This window comes from Notamacropus eugenii, chromosome 4 (assembly GCF_028372415.1).
Source record: "Notamacropus eugenii isolate mMacEug1 chromosome 4, mMacEug1.pri_v2, whole genome shotgun sequence".
Classification (NCBI taxonomy): Eukaryota; Metazoa; Chordata; class Mammalia; order Diprotodontia; family Macropodidae; genus Notamacropus; species Notamacropus eugenii.
In genome coordinates this window covers 242192988-242214823 of record NC_092875.1, presented here as the reverse complement: position 1 = coordinate 242214823, position 21836 = coordinate 242192988, and the positions used below count along the sequence as shown (strand labels likewise).

General features: G+C 38.4%; 1 long non-coding RNA gene and 1 pseudogene across 2 annotated transcripts in view; one reads left to right on the top strand and one right to left on the bottom strand.

Moving 5' to 3' along the window:
* LOC140498378 (uncharacterized) overlaps window positions 1-21836 on the bottom strand; it is a 276584-nt gene that overhangs the window by 74671 nt on the left and 180077 nt on the right. For both annotated transcript variants that reach the window (XR_011965080.1, XR_011965081.1), the window contains exon 2: window positions 20572-20655. This is a non-coding gene — a long non-coding RNA (uncharacterized lncRNA). The remainder of the gene's footprint in view (window positions 1-20571; window positions 20656-21836) is intronic.
* Window positions 11780-11993, top strand: LOC140498376 (phosphatidylinositol N-acetylglucosaminyltransferase subunit Y-like; annotated as a pseudogene).

Sequence of the window (21836 nt, the reverse complement as noted above, 5' to 3'; positions counted from 1 at the left end):
TATCATTGAAGAAAATAATCTAGGGGTGGTTCCACATCAGCTTGAATTGGAAAATCAGTAGTTAAATATTCAGTGTGAACATTTACCCTTTGAAACAGACAAATGAAACAAATAATCAAATGTTCTGTTGAATTCTAGATTTAAGAAAATTATGGAGAAAATGTTAATAATCAAGATTAAAATTAAATTTGTGTCAGGTAGATAGACAGAGTGTTAAACATCAGGACATCTGTAGAGTAGCCACAATGACAAAATCACAGCTCTTTCAAGTATTAAAACATGTTCTAAGCATTATGTTAGGCACTGAGGATATGATGGAAGATAAAACAATCTCTGTCCTCAAGAACCTTACATTCTTCTAGAGAAATAAGTACATACAAATCCATCCTGATAAGAAAAAGAGAGTAGTAAGTACTTGGGGTTGGAAGATCTCATGGAAATCTTCATAAATGAATGGAGCATTAAAGGAATATAAGGCTGAGACAACAACATAATATGATGCTAAGCTTTTAGGAAATGATTTTTTACATTAGCATATGATCTTCAAAACCCTCAACTCCAACAACTTCCTTTTTACATCCATCTACACAGTATGACCATGCTTCAAACTTCAGCATCTCATTAGTCTATACTTTGAAATTCTATTCTCTGACATAAACCTCCTCCATCTTAATATCACATGCCTTTAAAAGTCACTGAATCCAAAACATAGAGTTAAAAAAGATCTCAGTGGCCATATAATCCAATTCATACCTGAATAAGAATTCATACAAGTAATGTGGTCATTCAACCTTTGCTTGAAGAACTCGAATGATGGGCTAATCACTATTTTCTGAAAACTCATTCTACATAGAGGAAAGCTGTAATTATTAGAACATTTTCAGGGGAGGAGCCAAGATGGCAGAATAGAAAGACACACATATGCTAGCTCCTAACCCACAGCCCACAAAATACCTGTAAAGAAGAACTCCCAACAAATTCTGGAGCAGCAGAAGCCACAGAACAATGGAGCAGATGAGATTTCTGTTCCAGAGAGAACTGAAAAACTGACACAAAAGGTCTGTGAAGCACCAAGAGGAGCAGATCTGAGCAGGCTTCAGGGACTGAATCTCCAGCAGTAGCACAGCTCCCTCCACCCACAGGTCCCAAAGTTCAGTGAGAGGGTCTTTTCAGCTCGCCAAGAGGGGAGCAGGGTGTCCCCATGACTCAGGCCCCCTAGGGAGGCAGCAACAGAGGCAGCAGCAGACAGGGGATCCCAAAGCAGGCAGGATCTCAGATCCATTGTTGAAGGTCTCCTCATAAACCCCCTGAGGGAACTGAGCCCCAGTGACGCTGCCCTGCCCCCACCTGAGCACCTGAACTTAATCTCACACTGAATAGCAGCCCCACCCCCACCAAAAGCCCTGAGGCTGGGAAGCAGCATTTGAATCTCAGCCCCAGCACTAGCTGGGTGGATCTGGAGGCAAGGTGGGTGTGGAAAGGAAACTCAGAAGTCAAGTCACTGGCTGGGAAAATGCCCAGAAAAGGGAAAAAAATAAGACCATAGAATGTTACTTTCTTGGTGAACAGATACCTCCTCCCAACCTTGCAGATGAGGAAGAACAATGCTTACCACCAGGGAAAGACATAGAAGTCAAGGCTTCTGTATCCCAAACTTCCAAAATAAATATTCAATTGGCTCAGGCCATGGAAGATCTCAAAAAGGATTTTGAAAATCAAGTCAGAGAGGTGAAAGAAAAACTGGGAAGAGAAATGAGAGAGATGCAAGAAAAGCATGAAAAGCAGGTCAACGCCTAGCTAAAGGAGACCCAAAAAAATGCTGAAGAAAATAACACCTTGAAAAATAGGCTAACTCAACTGGCAAAAGAGGTTCAAAAGGGCAATAAGGAGAAGAATGCTTTGAAAAGCAGAATTAGCCAAATGGAAAAGGAGGTTCAAAAGCTCACTGAAAAAAATAGTTCTTTCAAAATGAGAATGGAACAGATGGAGACTAATGACTTTATGAGAAGCCAAGAAATCACAAAACAAAACCAAAAGAATGAAAAAATGCAAGATAATGTGAAATATCCCATTGGAAAAACAACTGACCTGGAAAATAGATCTAAGAGAGACAATTTAAAAATTATGGGACTACCTGAAAGCCATGATCAAAAAAAGAGCCTAGACATCATCTTTCATGGAATTACCAAGGAAAACTGCCCTGAGATTCTAGAACCAGAGGGCAAAATAAGTATTCAAGGAATCCACTGATCACCACCTGAAAGAGATCCAAAAAGAGAAACTCCTAAGAACATTGTGGCCAAATTCCAGAGTTCCCTGGACAAGGAGAAAATATTGCAAGCAGCTAGAAAGAAACAATTCAAGTATTGTGGAAATACAATCAGGATAACACAAGATCTAGCAGCTTCTACATTAAGGGATAGAAGGGCATGAAATATGATATTCCAGAAGTCAAAGGAACTAGTACTAAAACCAAGAATCACCTACCCAGCAAAACTGAGTATAATACTTCAGGGGAAAAAATGGTCTTTCAATGAAATAGAGAACTTTCAAGCATTCTTGATGAAAAGACCAGAGCTGAAAAGAAAATTTGACTTTCAAACACAAGAATGAAGAGAACCATGAAAAGGTGAACAGCAAAGAGAAGTCATAAGGGACTTACTAAAGTTGAACTGTTTACATTCCTACATGGAAAGACAATATTTGTAACTCTTGAAACTCTTCAATACCTGGGTAGTTGGTGGGATTACACACACACACACACACACACACAGAGCAGAGAGTGGATTGAATAGGATGGGATCATATCTTTAAAAAATGAAATCAAGCAGTGAGAGAGAAAGATATTGGGAGGAGAAAGGGAGAAATGGAATGGGGCAAATTATCTCTCATAAAGGAGGCAAGCAAAAGACTTTTTTAGTGGAGGGAAAAAGAGGGGAGGTGAGAGAAAAACATGAGGTTTACTCTCATCACATTCCACTAAAGGAAGGAATAAAATGCACACTCATTTTGGTATGAAAACCTATCTTACAATACAGGAAAGTGGGGGAGAAGGGGATAAGCAGGGTGAGGGGATGATGGAAGGGAGGGCAATGGGAGGAGGGAGCAATTTGAAGTCAACACTCTTGGGGAGGGACAGGATCAAAAGAGAGAATAGAAGCAATGGGGGGCAGGATAGGATGGAAGGAATTATAGTTAGTCTTACACAACACAACTATTATGGAAGTCATTTGAAAAACTACACAGATATGGCCTATACTGAATTGTTTGCCTTCCCAAGGGAATGGGTGGGGAGGGAGGGATGAAGAGAAATTGGAACTCAAAGTTTTAGGAACGACTGTCGAGTTCTGTTCTTGCTACTAGGAAATAAGAAATACAGGTAAAGGGGTATAGAAAGTTATCTGGCCCTACAGGACAAAAAAGAAGATGGGGACAAGGAAAGGGGGGGATGATAGAAGAGAAGGCAGCTTGGTGATAGGGGCAATTAGAATGCTCGGTGTTTTGGGTGGGGGGAGGGGAAAATGGGGAGAAAATTTGGAACCCAAAATTTTGTGAAAATAAATATTAAAAGTTAATTAAATAAATTTAAAAAATAATTATTAAAACATTTTCCTTTACACTTCCTAAATTTATCTCCCTGCTACTTCTACCCATGCTCCCACTTCTGTACTCTTGGGTCATATAGAACAAATTTAATCTGTATTCCAGGTGACAGCCCTTAAAATACTTGACGTTTCCTACCTTCTGTAAATCTTCTTCAGGATAAACATTCCCACTTCCTCCAAATGATCCTCACATGGAGGATGTCCTGGAGGTCCTTCACTAGCCTGTTCACCCTCTGGATAACCTCTGACTCATCAATGTCCTTCCTGAAATATATTTCACAGAATACAATACAACTTGTGGTTTGACTAGGACAAAATCCAGAAGCTCTGTGACTTCTTTATTCTTAAAAACTATTCCTTGATTAATGAAGTATAAGACTGAATTGGTTGTTTTTCTTTTCTTTTGCTTTGCCATATCACACATATTCATCATTGTAAATCACTCAATCCCATGGTCTTTTAAAAATAGTTATTGTATGACCTCAGATTTTATGAGTATACCTGATTTTTCCATCTTTCAAATAGGTGCCAAGTGAATCAAGAGTTGATGCCTCTGTCCTGACGATGAAATGTGCTCTACTATTTGTCTGCTGGAGCCCCAGAATCCTGAATTCTCTAGGTAGTGGCTGTCCCAGAATGTGTGCCAAATAGTACATATTTCACTGTTGAGGTTGTGGCGTCTGTCTCCTGCCCATTCTTGGCCTTTCTCTTCTCTGTCTTCTGTTACCTGTTCTTCCACTTTGTGTAGATCACATCCTTCCACTGTAGGGTGACCAATTGCCTGCCATCAGTGAGCTTACATAGGTGAGTTCTGGATTTCTCTTCTCTGCCTAACTCAAATCTACTTTATGAGTCTGGAGTTTATGAGTGACAGATGGATAGATATACTTTGCCCTGAGTTTGCTGGGCTATTCTTGCTCATAACTATTAGTCTTCTTCCCCTCATCCCAACTCTAGCCTATCAATCTCCTTTCCCAAGTACTTTGTCTCCACCATTACTCCCAGGGAATTTTCTTTCTCTCTCCCAATTTCATCCAGTTCTGTAGTGTCACTCCCTCCTACCTAAGGGACTCTGTGGCTGGACATTTAAGGATAATAAATGTCTATTTTTGGCCACTACAAAAAAAGCCCCAACAACACTGTAATCTGGCCATAAATTTTCTTTGGTGTAATTATGAAGCTGATTTTTGGAACCCAAGTATTTTTGTTTGTGTGCTTACTTATTTTGTTTGGAGCTTTGATTGAATCCATGCAGGGGAATCCAGGTGAGGAAGCTCCTCTGACCAGTGTAGATCAGAAACTCTTCCACACTTTTAGACTTAAAGGGGTGTCTGGGGCCTATAGGTTACAACTTGTACAGTTACCCAGCAGTATGAGCCAGAGATAACCATTACAACATGCTGTCAGTCCCATATAAAAGACTGTGTATTCTGTTCCATTCAATTTGATCTAATCTGATTTCTTTCAGCATTCTAGCATGCCAAGATCATAGAATCAAAGAATTACAGTGCTTTGTTTTGTTTTTAATTAGGAAGTAATTTCAACAGACGAATACTCCAATTCATACCTCAGGTAGGGTTTTTTTGGGGGGGAGGGGGGATCACAAACTTTATAACATACCCAATAAGTAGCCATCTAATTCTTTGCTTGAAGACATTCAATGAAAGGTAACCCATGACCTTATGATACTTATTCCACTTTTCAACAGCTCTAATTGTTAGGGAATTTTTCTTAACATCAATCCTAAATTTGCCCCTTTTTTTCCAACTGTCACTCCATTACTCTCATTCCTGTGCTCTGGGATCAAACAGAACAAGTTTATTCCTCTTTCTATAAGAATACTTTAAATGTTCAAAGGGAGCTATAATTTCTCCCCTGAGTCTTTTCTTCTTCAGACTAAACATCCCTAGTTCCTCCAACTTCTTCTCCTATTAATTTGAGGACCTTCACAATGTTGGATACCCTACTCAATACATTCTTCAGCTTATCAATGTCCCTGAGATACCTAGAAGTGAACAATATTTTCCAGATATATTTCACCAGGGTTAAGGTAATAGTTTTGTTTTTTTTTTCCTTTTCTCTCAATATAACATTGTTTATTCACTTGAAGTTTAAAATACATTAAAACCTCCTGATATTTTTAAGACAAATGACTAGCCAACCTAAAGTTCTTTATTTTATACTTGTGAGCTTGATTTTTTTTGAGCCACAAACTAAAAATTTACATTCAACTCTATTAAATTTCACATTGTTCCTAGATCTTGATCCATTGTGCTAGCCATACTCTTCAGCTTTGTGATATTTACAAATATAGTCAGCATGCCATTTATGTATTTATCCCAGTCATTGCTGAAAAAGTTAAATAACAAAGCCAAACACAGAGAAGCCTGGGACATACCTTTAGAGACCTCCTTCCAAATTCACATCAAACTATTAATGACTACTCCTTGAGTCAAGCCAGTTCACCACTTTTGAATCCAAGATGACAATGATGATGATGATGACGATGATGATGATGATGATGATGATGGTGATGATGACAATGATGACAACAAGGATGACAATTAACATTTATACCTCTTATGTGCCAGGCACTGTCCTAAAGACATTTACAAATATTTTAGGATCTGATCATAACAACAACCCTTGGAGATGAATGCTATTATTTTCCTCATTTTACAATAAGAAAAGTGAGGCAGAGAGAGGTTAAGTGACTTGTCAAAGGTCACAGTGAACTAGTAAGTGTCTGAGGCAGAATTTGAACTCAGGACTTTCTGACTTCAGGTCAGGATTCTACTCACTATGCCACCTAGCTGCTAAATATATCTAATGTGAGGGGTGGAGCCAAGATGGTAAAGTAGAAAGACACACATACATTAGCTCTTACCCCACAGCCCATAAAATACCTGTAAAGAAGTCTCAACAAATTCTAGAGCAACAGAAGCCACAGAACAACAGAGCAGAGGAGATTTCTAGCCAAGACCTGAAAGACCAACAGGAAAGGTCTGTCCCACCAGCCCTGGGGCAGAGCCCAGCCAAGCCTTGGCCACACAGCACCAAGAGGAGCAGATCCAAGTAGGCTTCAGGGACAGAATCTCCAGCAACAGCGAAGATCCCTCAACCCACACTCACCAAAGGTCAATGAGAGGGTCTTTTCGGCTGGCTGAGAAGAGAAATGTGTGTCCCCATAACTCGGGCGTCCTCAGGTGGCAGCAGAGGAGACAGCAGCCAATGGGGGGTCCCTAGGCAGGCAGCAGATTGCATCAATTCTTGAAGGTCTCATCCTAAAGCCCTGAGGGATCTGAGCCCTCTGTGGCCACCCTGCCCCAACCTGAACAGTTGATCTTAATCTCACACTGAATAGCAGCCCAGCCCCCACCTAATGCCCCTGAGGGGTTGGAGCAGCTAATCTGAATATCAGCCCCCAGTGCCGGCTTGGGGGAACTGGTGGCCAGGTGGTTTTAGAGAGGAAACTCTGAAGTCAAGTAAATGGCTGGGAAAATGCCCAAAAAAGGGGGAAAAAAATAAGACCACAGAAGGTTACCTTCTTGGGGAACAGGTGTCTCCCCCCTTCTCTTCAGATGAGGAAGAACAAGGCATACTGTCAGAGGAAGTCAAGGCCTCTGCATCCAGGGCGTCCAAAGGGAACTTAAATTAGGCTCAGTCCATAGAAGAGCTTAAAAAACAGGTTAGCAGCTTACTAAAGGAGAACCAGAAAAATGCTGAGGAAAATAACAGCTTTAAAAGAAGCTAACTCAATTGGAAAAAGAGGTCCAAAAAGCCAATGAGGAGAAGGAAGCTTTAAAAAGCAGAATTGGCCAAATGGAGGAGAAAGTTCAAAAGCTCACTGAACAAAATAATTCATTGAAAGAGAGAACTGAGTTCAGGGAAATGAATAACTATGAGATAAATCAAGCAATTAGTAAACAAAACAAAAAGTGTGAAAATATAGAAGATAATGTGAAACATCTCATTGGAAAAACAACTGACCTGGAAAATAGATCCAGAAGAGACAATTTAAAAATTACAGGACTACCTGAAAGCCATGATCAAAAAAAGAGCTTAGACATTATTTTCCATGAAATTATCAAGAAAAACTGCCCTGATATTCTAGAACCAGAGGGTAAAATAAATATTGAAAGAATCCACCGATCACCTCCTGAAAGAGACCTGAACAGAGAAACTCCTAGAAAAATTGTGGCCAAATTTCAGAGTTCCCAGATCAAGGAGAAAATATTGCAAGCAGCTAGAAAGAAACAATTTGAGTATTGTGGAAATACAATTACGATAACATAGGATCCAGCAGCTTCAACATTAAGGGATCAATGGGCTTGGAACTGGGATTGAAACCAAGAATCACTTACCCAGCAAATCTGAGAATACCACTTCAAGGGAATAAATGGTCATTCAATGATAAAGAGGACTTTCAATCATTCATATTGAAGAAAAGACCAGATCTGTATAGAAAATTTGACTTTACAATACAAGAATCAAGAGAAGCATTAAAAGGTAATCAGGAAAGAAAAATCATAAAAGACTCTCTAAAGCTGAATTGTTTACATTACTACATGGAAAAAATATTTATAACTCTTGACTTTCCTCAGTATTTGAGTAGATGGAGAGATTGCACATACACACACATACACACACACACATACATACACATATAGAGACAGAGAATATGGGGTGTGTTGAATTAGAAGAGATGATATCCACAAAAAAAATAAAATAAAATAAAATAAAAATTAAGGGGTGAGGGAGGAAAATACCAGGAAGAGAAAGGGAGAAATGGAACTGGGCATGCTATAACTCATAAAAGAGATAAGAAAAATCTTGTTCAATGGAAGATAAAAGGGAGAAGGGGAGAGGGGGAAAATGAAGTTACTCTCTCCACATGTGGCTGAAGGAGGGAATAACATGCTCACTAAATTTGATATGAAAATTTATATCACACCACAGGAAAGTAGGGGAGGAGGTGACAAGTGGGGTGAGGGGAATGATAGAAAGGAGGGCAAATGGGAGAAGGGAGTTACTAGAAATAAACACTTTCAAGAAGGGACAAAGTCAATTGTGGGGGGAAAATATAAGAGGGAACAGAGTAGGACAGAGGGCAATATAATTAGTATTACACAACATGATTATTATGGAAGTCTTTTGCAAAATGGTACATATTTAGTCTGTATTGAATTACTTGCCTTCTCAGTGGGGCTGGGGAGGAAGGGGGGAGGGAGAGAAGTTGGAATTCAAAGTATTAGCAATGAATGTTGAAAATTTTTATTGCATGTAATCAGGAAATAAGAAATACAGGGAATGGAGTATAGAAATTTATCTTGCCCTACAAGGAAAGAGAGAAGATGGAAATAAGGGAAGGGAGTGGTGTGGTAGAGGGGAGGATACATTGAGGGAAGGAGTAATCAGAATGCAAGGTATTAAGAAGGAGAGGGAGGGAAGTGATGGGGAGAAAAATTGGACATGTTACAAAGTGAGGTAAAAGCAATAAGTATTAAATAAATTGACTGAATTAATTACTGAGAATAAATCAATGACATCTTTAGTCTGGGGAAAAGAATTTTAGTCTAAATTTCCTAGAAAAAGGTAACCTCAGGTAAAATTTGGCATTGATGGAAAAGTTAAGGTTTTAATGGTAAATTTGATTTTATGATTGCTATCTAATCAGGAACTAGAACATGTGTAGAAAGGCATGTAAGCCACTTAAGACTGGCCTCAAAAAAGGTTCCTTAGCCAAAATGAAATCATAATCATTTTTGAAACCTGGTTATTGGAACTTGTCATTTTTAGATGTTATGGGACTATTAAGTAGCTGTTCTTCTGAGTCTAACTCCAGGTATGGATAGCAAGAAAGGTGGTCTGAGCCTCCAATCCATGATGCCAGTAAGCCTGTGAGATGCTGGTATGAACTGAAAAAGGTGATCTCATGGGAAGGGTAGGAGAGAGGCTGTTCAGCCTGGGCTGAGGTAGGATTCTCCTGACACAATTTTCCCCACTGACACTTGGCAGACTTTAAGCCTGACTGAATGCAAGTGGACAATATAATTCTGCCTGGAATTGATATGAAGTTGGGGAGATATTGTATCCCTGAAATGTCTCTACTCTTAGTGGCAATTTCCTATAGTCAAAAGGTTTGTAAGCTTAATAACAGATCTATCAAATTATAGATTATTGGTAGGGGAACATCTGAGGTTAAGTCTAAAATTAAGCTATTAGGCTTAGGACTTTAGACCAACAACAATAAGTTAGGGTCTTTTAATTCTTAGTAATACTGTGAAGACAATTATGTCAAGAGCTTATGAAGTTAGCAACGTAAATATTAATTGTGTCTCAGATGGTTAATGTTTTAAAAAAATTCTTTTGTGGTCCATATTGTAAATGCTTTAAAAAAGAAGTATCACCTGACCAAAAGTTTGAATTGCTTTATCTGTTATAAACTGTGTTAAAAATGAAAAACAAAATTAACAAAAATAAATAAATATATCTAATGTTTTATTGTCCATTATCTAACAGCTCTACTATTATGAGATTTTTTATCAAACCTTTTCCTAAAAGATAAGCAAACTATATTTAGAATGTGCCCCCAATCCACCAGTTGAGTAACCCTGACAAAACTGGGAGGGGAGTTAAGGAGACAGATTAAGGTTCAATTGATGTATCTTCTTAATGAAGTTATACTGGCTCTGTGTGATCATCATGAAATTTTCTAGATATTAATTTACTTTCTCTTTAATGACCTGTGCTAAAATTTTGCCAGGAGTCAAAGTTAAGCTCACTGTCTTATAATTAGCTGACTCTATTCTTTTCCTATTTAAAAAATTGAGCTATTTGCCTTTCATACAATCCTGTAACGTGATAAGACTTCTATTCTCTATGTTCTTTGAAATGTCATTGACAGTAGTTCAGTAAACATATCCACTAGTTCTTTCAGCATCCATGGGTATAGTTCATGAGTCAGGTGAACTAAATTAATCAAGGAATATCTAGGTGTTCTCTTTCTATTTCCCTGATTATTTGATATATCAGCTCCCTATTAGCTGCATTTCCTCTGTTCTTTCAAGTCCAAAGGTCATTTTCATTGGTAGAGAAATCAGCAGACATTTAAGAATTAAGTAGCTCTGTCTTTTTTCTATTAGTAATTACAATTGTCTCCACCATACCTTACTTACTAGTCCTTGATAGTCACTGATTCCTCTCTTTTATCCCACTATAGCTTGAAAACAAAATAAAACTTCTCTGGCCCTTTGATTTTACTGCCAGCCTCGGCTCCTTCTGAGCATTAGCATGCCTGAAACTGGTTTTACATGATCAAGACCTCTGTATTCTCTATTGTCTGCCTTAGCATTCATTTTTGTATATGAAATAATAGGCAATTCCCACAAAAGGAAGCTCTCTCCAAATGCAGAGCCTCCTCTCTTCCCAATTTATAATCTGAGAGGTTTATCTGGAGCACTGAAGGATTATGTGGCTTTCTCAGAGTCATGCAGCCAATTTTTATTGGAGGAGGGACATGATTTCCATTCTTCATAGCATCAAGGCTCCTTCTCTATCTACTAAATCATGCTGCCTCTCTCATATATACATATGTATATGTATATGTGTGTGTGTGTGTGTGTGTGTGTGTGTATCATACCTTTTTAAAAAATCTAAATTAGAGCCCCTAGAAGGGCCTTTGGTCAGTCTTCAGAGACTGAACATGTGTAAGAATGAGGCCACTGAGGGTTTCCCACTACAAGAGGGGCCATGCTGAGCTGACAGTGGCAACAAGTGGCGCCTGCACTGCTAAGGAGGCCACAGCTGGCATGGGGCACCAGGAGCAAGGAGGTCTCAGACTAGTCACTGGCAGCCTAGGTTCAGGTCAGACCTCACCTCCATTCACCTTTGACAAGGTGCTGCTGAACATGCTGACATGCCCACTCTCCACGAAACCTGTGAGGTACAAAGTATCAAAAAATGAACTGATTAATGAAGAACTGGGAATTGCTTACCCAATCATTGATGGTATTTCTAATATGATACCACAGGCATTAAGAATAATACACCAGAATAAGCATCTAGAAGAAAAAGAGTAAGAGTAGTCTGCTCTTATTTTAAAAAAAAAGAAACAAAAACTCCAGCACACAGGACATTAGGAGGAGGAGGAAGAGATAAAGCAGTCAAGGAAAATGTTTCTGTCTCTCCCCACAATAACTGTTCTTGTTCCTCTGATCTCTTACCTAGACTGCTTTACTCCACCTCTGTAGATGAAAACTTTCCCCATGGTTGCACTAGTACCAGCAACCTATGCTTTTACAGTCTTCTCTTGCCAATTAAATACCAGTTTATGTATTCTTCCACCTCTGGACTTGGATGGGTATTAAGCCCTTTAGACACAATTAATGCGATCAGAAGCTACCCTGAGAGATTTTAGGCCATATGATTTACATATAAACAGAAAAATGATTTCTTATTTTATTCCACTTAACTTAATATACTGAAATGATCACATTTTCATAGCGAACTAAGATTTTCATCCTTCTCTTAGAGACTCTGGATTAAAGAAATTTAAAATGAAAAAAAATCGAAATTGGTTAGTTGGATTTCTGTGAGTCCTATAAGTCTCTTGAAACAAATCCCATTTTTTTCCTCCTCATCAGAATTGTTTCCTTTTGAGTCTTCAGAACTACATTTCTGAGAATTTCCCATCCTTTCTAGGCTGGCTTTTTCAATAGAATTTTAGTTCACAGATCCAACTGACCTTTCTCTCAGCCCTTTGAAATATTTTCTCTCCAAATCTAAAATGCATGTTATATTATGCTATCCAGATTTCCTCTCCTTCAATTTCATTAACACTGAGAAGGATTGGTCATAGACTACCCACTCACATCTTCAAGGCACTTAACCAGCAACTTCCCTGATAGTAAAAATCAGATGCAAGAATAGAATTTTCCGTTCATGATTATTCCACCAATGGAAGGATCTTTTAATATCCTTTTTCATCCATTTTATTAGCTATTCCTTCCAGCTTTGTGTCATCTGCTAATTTAATTAACACACCACTTAGGCCTTTATCCAAATCATTGATAAAAATGTTAAACAGCTCATAACCAAGCACAGATCTCAGGAGGCCCTCCAATGAAGATCTCCTGCCAAAATGACATTGAACTTTTAATGACTATTCTTTACATATGGCCATTCTGAGTTCCAAATTCAGCTAATTGTACTAAAATCTGGCCCACATCTCTCCATCTCTTCCATAAGAATATCATGGCAAATTTTATCAAATAAAATCTGGGTAATTATAGCTACTGAATCCTCTTGATCTAACAGCTTAGTAACTCAGTGTCACCCAAAAATGGGTTGGCTTTGAATCATGGAAGCACAAAAATAATTTAAAAAAACACAGTGTTGTAGGAGAAATTATGTCCATTGAAGGTAAAAAAAAAAACAAACATTAAATTGGGGAGCTCACCTTTCCATCAGCCGGGAGAAACCTTGGAAAGTCTCCATGATACAATCACCTGTATGGAAACTTTTTGGCATCATTTCAACTATTCTAGTTGATGGGGAGTTTCAGTGAAACAACTAGGGAATTTTCTTTTATTCCAGCAGCCCTTAGGTATACAATATAATGAGTCATGTAAATTCTCATAGATGAATATTACAAATAAGAGAGTTCAGCTGGCCAGCTGGGTTCTAACAGTGACCCTAACCTGACTGAACAGATATTGTTAATATATCTCTTCTACCCTGACCTCCTGATGGACTTGCCATGCTCCTTAAGGACAGCTGAGGAGGAAAGAAAGAGAGAGAGAGAGAGAGAGAGAGAGAGAGAGAGAGAGAGAGAGAGAGAGAGAGAGAGAGAGAGAGACTTGACTTCAGATTGACAGGAAAAGTTCTGTAAGAAAGAAGAGAGAAAGGAGAGAGTTACAGGACAAGAAGAGGCAAGTCACAGATGTTGAACATCCTTAAGAGCCATGGGCATATGCAGAAAAGCCAGAACCACAACAGGCCTTTCAATTTCCAATGTCTGTACTCCAAGAGATTAAATGGTCTCATTGGGCGAAATAATTCTCTCCCCAGTGGAGGTGAGATTTCATCTTACTCTTGGGTTACAGAGGACCCTAATTCTCATGTATTCCATCACATAAACTAATGTATATGGGCTTCATTGATTTTATTTTACTTGCTTGTTTTTGAATAGGCAGTAAGTTTATTTACTACCCATGATTATCTTTTCTGTATAGTGCATGTAGTGTATAGTCTGTATAGTGTATAGGGGAAGCTAAGGTTGCCAAAATTAAACTGCTACCCATCAGGTATAGGATAGTATATTCTTCTCTGATAGAAGTAGCCATCATAGAAATTTATTTAGAGCAACCATGGAAAGTGCCTTTTATTCTGAACCAAGAAAGGACCATGCACCCTACAATTCTAATACTTGATATATAATTAACTATAATTAGAAATCCAACACCCCACTTCAACATAGGAGAGTGAGAGGGCAATTGTTCAAATATAGCTGTCCTTCTGTGCTTATACTTTACCAAACTACCCACAAAAAATGGAGGTTTAGTCTCTTCATACAAGTCCAAGAGGGGTGTAACTATACCTTTATATATCTATATACAGGCTACACATTAAAATCCCTGTTACACACATAAGAAATTCTAGTGAACAAGTATAGAATTCTGTCTTGCCCTTCAAGAAAGTAAAGGGAAAGGGGATAAGAGGTGGGGGATGATAAAAGGGAGAGAACACTGGAGGAAGGGGGTAATCAGAACGCATGCCAACTCAGGGGGAGGGGAGAGAAGAGAAGGGGAGAAAAATTTGGAATTCAAAACCTAATGAAAATGAATGCTGAAAACTAAAAATAAATGAATGAATTTAAATCTTAAAAAAATATATATTATCATGAGATACACTTAGCTATTGAAACCAAAGACCTTATTAGAGCAAGAAAGCTTAAATTTGAAGAGAAATTACAGAGGAAAAAAACTGATTTTCCCAGAAAATGTGACTAGGTGGTACAATGGATAAAATACTAGACCGGGAGTCACAAAGACTTATCTTCCTTAATTCAAATCTTGCCTCAGATACTTACTAGCTGTGTGACCTGGGCAAGTCACTTAATCCTGTCTACCTCAGTTTCCTTATCTGTATGATGAGCTAGAGAAGGAAATATCAAATCCCTCCACTATCTTCACCAAAAAAACCCCAAATGGGGTCATGAAGAGTTAGACATGACTGGAAAGACTGAATGTAGCTACAAGGTGATGTAAATAGTTATTAAATTAGTAAAAGTACATATTCTCTTTGATATACTGGTAGACTATTATGAAAATCATGAAATAATGTTGAGGAAAAGGGTAAAATATCTTTTAATTCCAAGTCATCAAAAAAAAATTTCATTGAACAAGTTCAGATAATGGTCTACAAGTAAAATCAAGAAAAGGACCTTCTTTTAATTTCTCTTTCCATATAAAGTTTGCTATAAATGTTCTGTCTCCTAAATTCTCTTTTAAAAAAAGTAGGAGGCAGAACAAGTTGGGAGGGTGAAAGCAGGGACTTGCTTGAGTTCTCCCCTAAACTCTTCCAAATACCTTTTAAAAACGACTAAACAAATTCTAGAGCAGTAGAACCCACCAAATGACAGAGTAAAACTAATTTCCAGGCCAACACTACCTGGAAGGTCAACAGGAAATGTCAGCTGCACCAGACTGGGAGAGGAGTACAGTCTAGCACAAAATGCTCCAGCACAGACTGGGTCCCCCGGCAAACCTGGAGCAGTCCTCTAGGGACTGAATCACTAGCAGTTGTGGCTGTTTACAATCTTCTCAACCTACAGATTCCAACAATAACTTAGAAAGTCAGTAGGAAAGGTTTATTGGACCTCAGTGAGAGAGGAGTGCTGTCTGGCCCCAGCGCTGGCAGAGGGAGCAGGGGCTACTGCTGCTTCCAGAGTTTTGAGTCCACAGAAGGTGGAGGGATTGAGCAGCTGGTCACAGAGGGGTTGCAGGTGCCAGCAGGATTCTCTTGCTTTGTCTGTACTAGGATATAGGTCTCAGTTCTGGGCAGTGGTCCTGGGGCAAGGAGGAGCACTGTGATGGAGGAGTTTGTGGTGGCAGTAGAGAGGAAATCCTCCTTACAGTGCCAAGGCAGAAAATAGAGTTTATGGTTACTCACAGACCAGAACACAGGCCAAGAAAGGAGTAAGCACCTCCCCTAGAAGTATCTCTGAAACCAGTTGTGCAAAACTCCTGAAGCTTGAAACCGTATGCCCTCCATACTGGAAGCAATGTCCCACTTTAACAAGGAGTTATAAAAAGTCAAGCAATTGGCTGAAAAAATGAGCAAACAGTGTAAAAAAAAACCTCAGACTACAAAATCTCATTTTGGTGACAAAAAAATCAGAAGATACAAGCAGAAGAAGAGAACAAAGACAAAGATCTTCCATTCAAAGCCTCCAAGAAAAATGTAAATTCGTCACAAACCTTGGAAGAACTCAAAAAACATTCTGAAAATCAAGAAGAAGAGTCAACAGCTTGCTGAAAGGAGACCCCCAAAATAGTGAAGAAAATAACCCCTTAAAATAGACTAACCTAAATGGCAAATGAGGTCCAAAAAGTCAATGAGGAGAAGAATGTCTTAAAAAGGAAAACTGACCAATGGAACAGAAGGTCCAAAAACTCAGGGAAAAAAATAATTCTTTAAAATTGGAATGGAGCAAATGGAAACTAATGACTCTATGGGAAATCAAGAAATTACAAAAATAAAACCAAATGCATGAAAAAATAGAAGACTATGTAAAATATCTCATTGGAAAAAATAACTGACCTGGAAAATGGATCCAGGAAATAAAATTTGAAAATGTTTGGATAGTCTGAAAGCCACGATCAAAAAAAAGAGCCTAGACATCATCTTTCAAGAAATCATCAAGGAAAACTGTCTTGATATTCTAGAACCAGAGGTTAAAATATCACCTCTTGAAACACATCCCAAAAGGAAAACTCCTAGGAATATCATATCCAAATTCCACAGCACTCAGGTCAAGGAGAAAATATTGCAAGCAACCAGAAAGAAACAATTCAAGTATTGTGAAAACACAATCAGGACAACACAACATATAGCAATTTAAGATACTGGGGAACTTGGAATACATATTCTAGAGGTTAAATAAGCTAAGATTAAAAGCAAGAATCACCTACCCAGCAAAACTGAGTATAATCCTCCAGCAAAAAATTGAAAGTTCAGTGAAATAGAGGACCTTCAAGCATACTTGATGAAAAGACCAAAGCTGTTCAAAAACAAGACTGAAGAAAAGCATGCAAAGGTAAGCAGGAAAGAGACATCATAAGGGACTTATTAAAACTGAACTGCTTACATTCCTACATGAAAAGATGATATTTTTAACTCATGAGACTTTTCTCAGCATTAGATTCGTTCAAGGGAATACAAGTACATATGTATATATATGTATACATACACACACATATATAGCCACAGAGAAAATGCATATGAAAGGATGGCATCTAAAAATAAAATTAAGGGGTGAGAGAGGAATATACTAGGGGAAGGAGAAAGAGAGAGAGAGAAAGAGGCAAATTATGTCACAAAGGAGAGGCAAGAAAAAGCTTGGAGTGGAAAAGAAGGTAAGCGAGAGGAAATGAGTGAATCTTACTCTCATCAGATTTGGCTTAAGTCAATTGGATATGGAAATCTGTCTTACCTTACAGGAAAGTAGGGGGGAAAGGATAAGAGATGGAGGATGATAGAAGAGAAGGCAGATTGGGGGAGGGGTAATCAGAAGCAAACAAGTTTGAGGAGAGACAGGATCAAAGGAGAGAATAGAATAAATGAAAGGGAAGATGGGATGCAGGGAAATACAATTAGTTTTTCACAACATGACTATTATGGAAATGTTTTACATAACTACGCATGTATGATCTGCGTTGAATTTCTTATCTTCTCAATGACAGTGGGTGGGGAGGGAGGAAGGGAGAGAATTTGGATCTCAAAGTTCAAAAAAATGTTAAAAATTGTTTTTACATGCAACTGGAAAATATGATATATAGGCAATGGGGTATAGAAATCTGTCTTGCCCTACAGGAAAATAGAACAGAAAGGGATAAGAGAAGGTGGGGGGGGGTTGGTGATAGAAGGGAGGGCAGTTTTAGGGAAGGGGTAATCAGAATGCATGTCATGTTGAAGTGGAGAAGGGAAGAGATGGAGAGAAGATCTGGAACTCAAAATCTTGTGGAAGTGAATGTCAAAAACCAAAAATTAATTAATTAATTAAAGTCAGTGAGGTTAGTTCAGCATGACTGCTCTTGATGAAGCCTTGGTTACTCTGTGATAAACATTTCCTATTCAAGATGTTCACTAATTATCTAGTTAACTATAGATAGAATAATGCCAAAGGTTGTAGCCAAGATCCCTCCCCATGGTTCACAGATTTCATTCTCTTCTTCCCTTTTTTAAAAATTGGAGCATTTGATCTTTACCTATCATGTGGTACCTTTCCAATTCTCCATGATCTTTCACAGATCATTGATAGTAGATCATCATTCGCATTTGCCAAGGTATTGGGGTTTTTTTCAGTACCCAATATCCATCTGCCCAAAGTCATCTTCTACAAGATGACTTGAATTCATTAAGGACAGCTGGATTCTCTCTTATTAATCCATACTCTTCCAGTCCATATTCCCCACTTTCATTTCAATTGATTCTGTGATCTGAAACTTTATGATTATCATCACAAAGAGCCACCATGACTTCTCCAAAAACTTTATTTACTACCCTCAAATCCCTCATTTTCCCCTATTTCTAACAGAGAATCTTCAAACCTGCATAAACTCTGCCATACAACTCTTGTGTTTCTTCTTGCTTTGTTCTACCACGTGTAACTGAAGAAAGTTTCACCAATTATAAATTTAAAGATCATTTCAGATGAACTTTTACTGCTTCTCATCAATCCTATCATTTCCTGTGTCATTTCCCATGTTGAATGTCTCTTTAGTTTTGACTCAAGACCACAATTCCATACATGACATGTATAGAAGGTGACACCTTCCTATTTCATTAATGATGAAGTTTATCTAGTTTTAGGTTATTTACCTCTATTCCTGTAGTCCTCAAAAATTCTCAGTTTCAACACTTATTCTAACTTCTTTCTTACTGTATACAGATGGTTCTTATTCTCCACCTCCCAGTGTATCTTTTTTATACCACTGCCAGACATCTTTTTGAGAGAGAGAGAGCTTGTCACATCAGGACTCTTTCAAATCTCTCCATCTCTAACCTCTCCTGTGATTCAGATTTACAGCTCCAATTGCCTATATCTCTAATAGGAAGTCTCACCAGAACCCTACACTCCATATACCTCAAACCCAACCAAGAATCTCTCACACTTCTCTTTCTAGTTTTAGTATTTCTCAGAGATATCACCATTCACCATCTTTACATACTCATAACCTTATTGTTAACTTCAATTCTTCCCTCTTCCCTACCCTTCATATTCAATTTTTTACCAAGTCCTGTTAATTTCCTGTTAATTCATTCCCTAAAACATATTTTATATCCATCACACCTCCTTGCTATTTCCTTATAAGGGCATGGACTAGGGTGATGACAGGGGAAGTATCAAGGAGGTGATGGAGAGAGGTAAGATGGGAATCTTTGAGAAACATACACTTTAAAGTAATGGGCAAAAGATTAGCTGTCATGATGGGGATTGATTCTATAGGAGTCTCCTTTTTAACATTAAGAAAAAACGTCACTAAGCTTTCACTGATGTGGGAATAGTAATCTGCTAAAATCTTACACAACTTTTAAATTTCAATCCAAAAGCTATTTTCCTCAAAAATCTACCATTGATTCTCTCCAGCTTTTCTCTGCCCAACCTCAAATAATATTTTATCTTATCTTAGTACCAATTCTGATTTGTGTGTGTGTGTGTATATATATTTATGAACTATGTATTTATGTATATTTATACACACACAATAGATTATATGCTCCATGAGGGCAGGGAAGTGATAGAAGCTTATCGAACTTTTATCTCTCCCCCAAGCATATAGCAATTAAATTCAACATGAATATATTCAGCACATATTATGCGAAAGGTACTGATACAAAAATAAGAATTGAAAATAGACCCTGTCTTTGAGAAACTTTCATTTTATTAGTTTCATAATATTCTTCATTCAGTATGTACTTAATCCTTACTTGTTGAGGTTCGATAAATATTTTTTGTTGACTGAAATATAACCAGGACCAGCCTCACCCAGACCTACTCATTACAGATACCTAGAACATGCACAAATTATCCCATACACAACTTGGAATAAAAAGGAACCCCTATGCCCATGAATCCAATCTACCTGAGTTTCCTCCATTCCAGAAAGCAAGGATAGAGTAAATTGTTAATTTCAGGCATACTATACAAAGATATAAAATTCTTTCCTCAGCTGGTTTGAAATCTTTATTTATCCCTTATCAAACCTATCTGAGTATTTATTAAATTGTTATAAATATAGGAAGGGAGTTTATTTAAGTGAGTTTTATTAGGATCCATCATTTGTTCTCTCATCAAACACAGGGCATTGTTTGTAAACACTGGAGTGGATTAATGAACTAAACTGTAGCACTTCTTACTCCAGAAGACTTTAAAAATAAAAGACTAACTTTCAGGTGCTGGGATAATTAGTATACCTCCTTAAGGACAGGAGAGATTCCAAAGAAAGATGTCATCTGAAAGTCCACTCTAGGCAATATTCTATGGCACTGAAAGCTCATTGTGCACAATGATTCAGGAAGTCAATTAGTTTTAAAAATCTGGATTGAATGAAGAATAGTCTTTAAGATACTTTCTCCAAGTGCTTACTGTTAGACGTGCTGTTTGTTGCGGGGAGGAGCCAAGATGGTGGAGTAGAAAGATACACATACACTAGCTTCTTACCCACAGCCCATAAAATACCTGTAAAGAAGAACTCCCAACAAATTCTGGAGCAGCAGAAGCCACAGAAGAAAGGAGTGGAGGAGATTTCTGTTCCAGAGAGACCTGAAAAAACAACACCAAAGATCTGTGGCGCACTGGACACAGAGTGGAGCCCAGCCCTGCCTTGGCCGCTCAGCACTGAGGGGAGCATGTCTGAGCAGGCTTTAGGGACAGAATCTCCAGCAGCAGCGGAGGTCCCTCCACCCACAGGCACCAAAGGTCAGTGAAAGAGTCTTTTTGGATCGCCAAGAGGGGAGCGAGGTGTCTCAATAACTCAGACCTCCTCAGGAGGCAGCAGTGGAGGCAGCAGCTGACAGGGGCTCCCCAAGCAGGCAGGAGCTCAGATCCATTGTTGAAAGGCACACTCATTTTGGTATGAAAACCTATCTTACAATACAGGAAAGTAGGGGTGAAGGGGATAAGCAGGGTGGGGGGGATGATGGAAGGGAGGGCAGTGGGAGGAGGGAGCAATTAGAAGTCAACACTCTTGGGGAAGGACAGGATCAAAAGAGAGAACAGAAGCAATGGGGGGCAGGATAGGATGGAGGGAAATATAGTTAGTCTTACACAACACGACTATTATGGAAGTCATTTGCAAAACTACACAGATATGGCCTATATTGAATGGCTTGCCTTCCCAAAGGGAATGGGTGGGGAGGGAGGGATGAAGAGAAGTTGGAACTCAAAGTTTTAGGAACAACTGTTGAGTACTGTTCTTGCTACTAGGAAACCAGAAATACAGATAATGGGGTATAGAAAGTTATCTGGCCCTACAGGACAAAAGAGAAGATAGGGACAAGGGAAGGAAGGGATGATAGAAGAGAAGGCAGCTTGGTGATAGGGGCAATTAGAATGCTCGGTGTTTTGGGGGGGAGGGGACAAAAGGGGAGAAAATTTGGAACCCAAAATTTTGTGAAAATGAATGTTAAAAGTTAAATAAATTAATTTAAAAAATAAAAAAGAAGAAGTGCTGTTTGTTGTGGGTACCAGGTTGTTTCCACCATACTGTAAACTTATTTATGTTTTCTTAGCATTTTTCAAATAGTTTTCTCTCCAATAAGACTATTAGGTGTTGAGCATCAATTATAATCTTGTGCTGAGACTGCAGATCTCTGACTGAGGAGAAGGAATTCCTAAGCAGTAACTATCAGCATTTTATTAAAAGAGATGATAATGATTTCCTTGGCAAATAAGATGCCAGCTGTATTGTCCAAGACAGCTTCCAAATGAATTTGAGTTTGCAA